The following is an 8,267-nucleotide window of genomic DNA, read 5'->3' as shown; positions in this document are numbered from 1 at the left end:
AAGTGTTTGGAAAAGTAGATACGTTGGAGACGTATCACCCCCTCCTCCGTATATAACGGAGTGGAGGAGGGGGAGGGCCAGCCCTCTTATGGCGCGCCCCATGGGAAGTCCTACTCCCACCAGGAGTAGGATTCCCCCCTTCCCTAGTTGGACTAGGAGTGGGAAGGAAGGGGGAGAGAGGGGGAAGGAAAGGGAGGGGGGGCAGCCCCCCACCCAATTCGGATTGGGCTTGAGGAGGGCGCGCCCCCTCCTATACCTTCCTCTCTTCTCTCCCACTATGGCCCAATAAGGCCCATATACCTCTCGGGGGGTTCTGGTAACCTCCCGGTACTCCGGTATATGCCCGAACTCACCCGGAACCATTCCGATGTCCAAATATAGTCATCCAATATATAGATCTTTATGTATCGACCATTTTGAGACTCCTCGTCATGTGCGTGATCATATCCGGGAATCCGAACTACCTTCGGTACATCAAAACACATAAACTCATAATACTGATCATCATCGAACTTTAAGCATGCGGACCCTACGGGTTCGAGAACTATGTAGACATGACCGAGACATGTCTCTGGCCAATAACCAATAGCAGAACCTAGATGCTCATATTGGCTCCCACATATTCTACGAAGATCTTTATCAGTCAAACCGCATAACAACATACGTTGTTTCCTTTGTCATCGGTATGTTGCTTGCCTGAGATTCGATCGTTGGTATCTCAATACCTAGTTCAATCTCGTTATCGACAAGTCTCTTTACTCGTTCCTTAATGCATCACCCTGTAACTAACTCATTAGTCACATTGCTTGCAAGGCTTATAGTGATGTGCATTACCGAGAGGGCCCAGAGATACCTCTCCGACAATCGGAGTGACAAATCCTCATCTCGATATACGCCAACTCAACAAACACCATTGGAGACACCTATAGAGCACCTTTATAATCACCCAGTTATGTTGTGACGTTTGGTAGCACACAAAGTGTTCCTCCAGTATTCGGGAGTTGCATAATCTCATAGTCATAGGAACATGTATAAGTCATGAAGAAAGCAATAGCAACAAACTAAATGATCAAGTGCTAAGCTAACGGAATGGGTCAGGTCAATCACATCATTCCCTAATGTTGTAATATCGTTTATAAAATGACAACTCATGTCTATGGCTAGGAAACTCAACCATCTTTGATTAACGAGCTAGTCAAGTAGAGGCATACTAGTGACACTCTATTTGTCTATGTATTCACACATGTACTAAGTTTTCGGTTAATACAATTCTAGAATGAATAATAAACGTTTATCATGATATAAGGAAATATATAACAACTTTATTATTGCCTCTAGGGCATATTTGCTTCAGCTCCCTCCTCCTCCCACCTATATGTATGTGGGAGGGGGCGCCTAGCACATTCCAGACAATTGCCTAGCCTTGTGTGGCGCCCCCCTCCACAGTTTACACCCCCGGTCATATTTTCGTAGTGCTTAGGCGAAGCCCTATGGAGATAACTTCACCATCACCATCACCATGCCGCTGTGCTGTCTCATCCACTATATCGCCATCTTGCTGGATTGAGAAGGCACGAACGTCATCGAGCTGAATGTGTGATGAACACGGAGGTTGTCGGTGTCAAAACCGGCAGATTTTGGGTAGGGGGTCTCGAACTGTGTGTCTAAGGATCGATAGTAACAAGGAGGCAGGGGACACGATGTTTACCCATGTTCGGGCCCTCTTGATGGAGGTAATACCCTACTTCCTGCTTGATTGACTTTGATGAGTATAGAGGTTACAAGAGTTGATCCACCTCGAGATCGTAATGGCTAAACCCTAGATGTCTAGCCTGTATGATTGTGTTCTTGCCCTACGGACTAAACCCTCCAATTTATATAGACACCGGAGGGATCTAGGGTTGTACAGAGTCGGTTACAGAGAAAGGAAGGTACATGATCCGAACGCCAAGCTTGCCATCCATGCAAAGGAGAGTCCCGTCCGGACACGGGGAAAGGTCTTTAATCTCATATCTTCACGGCCCATTACTCCGGCCCATATCACATAGCCTGAGTTCCGAGGATCCCTTAGTCTAGGACTTCCTCAATAGCCCCTGAACCAGGCTTCAATGACGATGTATCCGGCGCGCAGATTGTCTTCGACATTGCAAGTCCGGTTCCCTTTCTGAATACTCCAAAGCAGCTTTCGATAGACAAGAGCTGTATCCGGTCCTGCTTAACACGTACAACCCTAAGTTGTATAAAGCAACAATACTTGAAATAAGTCAAGCCCACTGGCCACTTTTTCGGCGAGACGTTATGTTCTGGCCTTGTTATTATTCTGAACAATTTTACAGCCTCATTTCACATTTCGAGGCACGGCCAATGACACGTCTTGTCAAAGCAGAGATCGTGTCCCCTTATCACAGGATTCTCATCAATAGGGTTTTTGGGTAATCCAACCATGTTGTTCACACGTCCCCTTGTAAATAGGCGAGATTTAAGGCTTATGAGGGGGCACTTGATATTCGCTGCCTCTATAAGAGGACAAAGACCCATCTTGTTCACCTCACTCCTTCCTCTGCCTTTCAATCCCCCGAGCTCCAGCGCCCAAGTTCCAAACTTTTCTTCCACCCCAACTTCTCCAGCAATGGACGGATCTGGCTTTCAGGGCAAGTGGATGGCCCCCTCTATAATGAAGAAGAACATCTAGGATCTACGGGAGGCGAGGTACCTGACGGCGGAGAACAAATACAGGCTCCCAACCCCAGGGCAGATCATCCCCACCCCAGAGCCCGGCGAAAGGGTGGTTTTCATCCCTCACTTCCTCTGAGGACTTGGGTTCGCCCTTCACCCCTTCGTCCGAGGTCTCATGTACTACTACGGGCTGGATTTCCATGATCTGGCCCCAAATTCGTTCCTCCACATCTCGGCGTTTATCGTCGTGTGTGAGGCAATTCTCCGCGTCCCTCCACACTTCGGCTTATGGCTCAAAGTTTTCAATGTGAAGCCAAAGGTGGTTGAAGGCCAACACACCAAGTGCGGCGGCGCCATGGTGAGCAAGCTCAACCGCGTTTCTTGGCCCAAAGGAAGGTTTGTGGACACTGTCAAGGTGTGGCAGCAGGAGTGGTTCTATATCAACGAACCCTGCAGCACCAAATGGGCTGTTGCTCCAGCCTTCAGATCTGGACCTCTGATGCGACTCGCATCCTGGACCAAAAGGGTCCTAGATTGGAGGTCCCTCGACGAAGTGTTGATGCTGCAGAAGCGTATCAAGAGCATGATAAAAAAGGACATCACCCTAGCTGATGTGATTCAGTTGATGCTCATCCGCCGAGCTCTCCCTTGCCAACGACGGCCTCTCGAAATGTGGGAGTTCAATCCGAAGGGGCCACAAACCCTACAACACTTCTTTGGCACGACACACAAAGGGAACTAGAAGCTGCTCTTTAAGAAGCAGAAGTCGTGGCCACGGACGTCCGACGACACCGGCCTCGACTGCAACAATCCGGCATCCCAAGTAAGTATCATATTTCCGAACATTACTTAGCTTGTCGATCTTAGGGAGGGGTCCTGAAAATTCCATCTCCTGAACAGGACTGGATAAAGAAGGCTGAGCGGATTAAGTGTCCGGCACCGCTCCCTAAAAACCCAGCCGATCCTCTGTTAATGAAGACGCTGGTCCCGACGCCCTACGAGGCGCCGGCAAAGAAGGACAAGAAGAAGAAGACCAAGGAGGCCCAAGGCGACCTCCATCCCGAAAAGACCTTGGGCGCCGTGTCCGGAGGAACCGAAGCTCCTTCCTCTGGCGAGGAAGACGAAGACGAGGACGACAAGGAGGAGGAGGAAGTAGAGAACCCTCCTCCCGAGGGGAAAAAGAGAGCGGCATCCGTAGATCCGGAGGAGGGGGTGTCCAAGAGGGGAAGGATATCCCTCTCCGATGACTCAGATTCGGGCACCGAGGCCGGTCCCAAGAACCGGCCCCGCACCAAGCCCCTTGCCGAATCGTGAGTTGCTTAAGATGTCTTATATATATCTAATAGTATAAGGATAATATCAAATTTCATATTACAGTCCGGCATGTGACATTCCTCAAGAATCGTCGTCATCGGTGGATCTTTCGTAGGAGAAGATGGAGAGTGAGACGCCTCCACGAGCTTCCTCGCCTCCTTGGGCGGACGATCCTAAGGCGTCGTCCCAAATGATTTCTCAGGGCTCCGAAGAAGTACGAGAGAGGACCAATGCAGCACCGGAGGCTGCCGATAACATGGAGGGCGCAACCCCTATGGAGACCGGCCATGGGTGTCCTGGGTCATCCGACCCTCAGCCGGATACTGTTCCGCAGACCCAAACGGTTCCGGAATCGAATCGGCAGCCACCTCTGTGGGAGGGGGAGACGACAACCTCTACGAATGCAGAGGCGCCAAACAATCTGATGGATGCACTGCAAGGTGCATCCGTCTTGGAGGAGCACCGTACCTTAATGGGTACGGTGGTTGAAAAAGTTCAGTCCGCTAAGAGCGGACTGGATGAAGCCTTTACGAGCCTACTAACAGGCTTCGAGGTATGCGATGTAATGTATTTTAGCCGCTTCTCATAACAAATCCGTCTATATAAAGATAGTAGCCCCTGAGACTCTGTTTGGCCAATGAAGGAGGGCGAACAAACGGTCTATAGGTACTCGCAGTAATAACATACTTAGCCTTGTTGATAAACATCAGGCTTCACTGTTAGTGGCAACCGCTCAGATTGCCGAAGTTTCTAAACTGAAGCGGGAACTACAGCTATTCGATGAGGACAATATCCGGATTAACAAGCGGCTCGACGAAGCACAAGGTATGTTTCATGTGCTCCATATTCCATTGAATTAGTTTGCAAATGCTTAAGTGAAGCTCACGCGCTGCTATATGCATAATTGCAGATGGTGCTGCTGAGGTCGAGACCCTCAGGAGTGACCTTGCCCGCACAAAGGAGTAGGCAAGGGTGAGCAATGCGGCCGCTGAGAAATCGGCTGCCGATTTGAAGGACGAACAGGCCACCCGACGCCAGTTTGAGGAGCGCGTATCGAAGATTGAGAAAGAGCTTAAGGACGCAACTCGCAAGTGCGATCTCCTCGAGGAGGGGAATAAAGAGAAGGCAACCCAACTCGCCAAGGCCCTTCGGGACGCCCAAGAGGCAATGTCCGAATCCCGAGCGGCTCGCGAGGAGCTCCGACAGGCCGGACAGATAGCGGCTGGTAAGCCCTTTCTTTTACAGTCTAAGTTTGGCGATCATAGGTATGCCTTACTGAATCGACTATGGAGTTCTCGAGACTCCTTTGCGGATCTGCCGAAGAGCACCGCTGACGCAGTGCAATTCTACCGGGCCCAGGAGGGGCATGCAATGGAGAAGCTGTTCTGGTCGCAATATGCGATGCAGGAGCGTTCGACGCTGCTGATCAGCCAGATGGCGCAGTGGGCCAAGTTCCATAGGATGTCCGGATTGGCCATGAAGGAGGTCATACTCTGGCTATGGCCGGCCGAACCCGTTCTTAGCAGCTATTTCGGCCTAGTGCAGAGACTCAACGATGTTGTGCCTCGAATTGATGCCATCAAACGGTCAGTGTGCATAGAAGGCGCACAGAGGGCGTTCGCCCGTGTCAAGGCGCACTGGGCCAAGTTGAAAGCCGCAGTTGTCGCGGTTGAGGGTCACCCCGAAGGCAAGGACCACCGCACGCCGGAGCATTATTTAAACGACGTCCTAGAGGGTGCTCGCTTGATAGAGGGTCAATGCTCCAAGGACATTATATTTGAATGAATGAATCCGAATGACCTGTTCTTGTGTATTATAGATATTAAGGCTTTGTAATATATGTGTGCCATTATCTAAAGTTGCTTCCCTCCTGTGCGGCCGTTTTTGTATGCCTGAGAGTTTTCTAGTCGTCGGCTTTGACCCCCACGTAGATGCTACAGGGGTGTTCCTAATAGCGCATGAGCACTCTTGACCCAACGTCTCGGTCCATGATGGAGGTGTTAGTGTGGTGAACCAGGCAATCGGACTATACGGCTCTACCGCTCTCACTTAGCCATAGGAGTTTGACAATGGGGCTATAAAATAGCCCCTAGTACATATGTGACTATCGAATGCGGATGCATTACGTATATGACTGGAAAAACAGTCTTTTGTTTAATACGTAAAAATCGCTAAAGATTTAGTAAGTCACCAAGCGGATGACCAGCTCTCGCCTCATCATGACAGTCAGTTTTCAGATTTCTCTACTGAGGTGCTTGACTGGATGAACCAGAAACACAATCGCAGTAGTTCTCCCTTTACTACCCTAGCCGAACAACCGGAACGTAAGGTAGCAAACACAGGAGCCGGGCAACCCAACTATTGATCAAAGACATGATTCGGAGCCGATGCATATAATGCCAAGCTCGGTATGCCGAAGTGTGCTACAAAGTTGTTCAAGCTTTTAACGGCACATGTGTGGCCGTATGGAGCCCCCGGCAACGGGTGTCGTGGTATGTGAGACAACTTGATAGATGGAGTACAATTTTATGAGTAAAGTTGATACCAAAAAGTTGTCCCTACTAGGATCTGATTGATACATTAAGACGTAATCTTACAGAGGGTACCATAAGCACCAAGATCATTTTACATGCCTGGGGTATAATAATAAGGAGAAAAGCTCAGTACAGGTCGTTTCAATAAGGGTTGGTCTGAAGAGTCCTTTGGATGTCCTGCCGCACGCCTGCGCCACTTTTGTCTTATAGAGGGGGAGGGGTTTCCTTAAAGGGAACGGTCTTCTGTACCCCGCACAAAACCGGGCTCGAAGTGAGTCCCTGTAAGTCCGTAGGATATATGGGCTCCAATGCACCTGTGGTAGAAGAGAAAAATGGTCGAAGAAAGGTAGAAGGTCATATAGGGTCGAACCGTACTATAGACCTGTTCGTATTGTGCCTCCGTTGATGCCCAAGGGATTTTGAGTGCGTAGTGATGTATGCGCGGTACGAATTCCGTGGTTGAACGCGGTAATCGACGAAGGCGAAACTGCTAGTCTAACTCCGGAAGTACCGAGCTGTCAGCTTGCGAGGCTGACCGGGCTTTCTTAGCAAAGTCTGGCGGCTTGATGGCCAATGAGGTGTGCGGCTTAAGGGGGCCACTCTGTACTTCGGCGGCGAGAGCCGCAGTGTGCTCCTTGGTACGGAGGGAGCGTTTCACCTTTCCGTTGACCGTTATGACACCGCAGGGACCGGGCATCTTGAGCTTTAAATAAGCGTAGTGCGGTTGAATCGGGCAAAAGCGGTCCGTTCGAGTAGTGCGTGATAGCCATTTCCGAAGGGTACGATATCAAAGATCAAGTCATCACTTCGGAAGTTGTCAGGCAAGCCGAAGACAACTTCCAATGTTATTGAGCCCGAGCAATGGGCCTCTACGCAGGTATCACTCCTTTAAAGGTAGTTTTAGTGGACTTGATTCTTGACGGATCAATACCCATTTTGCGGACGGTGTCCTGGTAGAGCAAGTTAAGGCTACTGCCACCGTCCATGAGGACTCGCGTAAGATGGAATCCGTCGATGATTGGGTCGAGGACCAAATCTGCCGATCCTCCATGACGGATACTGGTTGGGTGGTCCTTCCGATCGAAGGTGATTGGGCAAGCCAACCATGGGTTGAATTTTAAGGCGACCGGCTCTAAGGCGTAGACGTCCCTTAATGCGCGTTTGCGCTCTCGTTTGGGGATGTGGGTGACATAGTGTAACAGCCCAAATTTTCAATTTGGAATGTTGTACATAGGTCATCATATGCATATCATATTTTATTGCATTTTTGGTTGATCCTAGAAATTCTAAGCAACTCAAGGACCCACGGAGAGAGTTGGGGATTTCGTTATTTTCATATTTAAGTTTTTCTTAAATTTTGAAAAGAGGATCATTTGATTTTAATCATTTTCTCTTCGAATATTTCCAATGTTAAAATAAAAGAGAGGAGATAAAATGACTTCTCCAAAAATAAAAGAAATATTGAAGGAAAAATGTTAAAATCAAATAAGTATTTTATTTTGACTTTTATTGCTATTCTATTTGAATTAGGAAAAAAAATGTGTTTTTCAATATTGCATTAGTAGCCCAAATAAATGTTCACTTTGTGCGCAATCTTATTAGAGGACCATGAAAATTTATTTCAGGATTCTTGCACTCTATTTAGGATATTTCTTTTGTTTGTTTTTCCGTGTCAGATTTATTTAAAAAGAAAAGGAAAAAAACAAAGCACTGACCTAACAGGCCGTGCCCGACCCGGACACC

The sequence above is a fragment of the Triticum aestivum genome, chromosome 3B (genome assembly GCF_018294505.1).
Source record: "Triticum aestivum cultivar Chinese Spring chromosome 3B, IWGSC CS RefSeq v2.1, whole genome shotgun sequence".
NCBI classification, from domain to species: domain Eukaryota; kingdom Viridiplantae; phylum Streptophyta; class Magnoliopsida; order Poales; family Poaceae; genus Triticum; species Triticum aestivum.
This window is presented reverse-complemented; position numbering follows the sequence as displayed.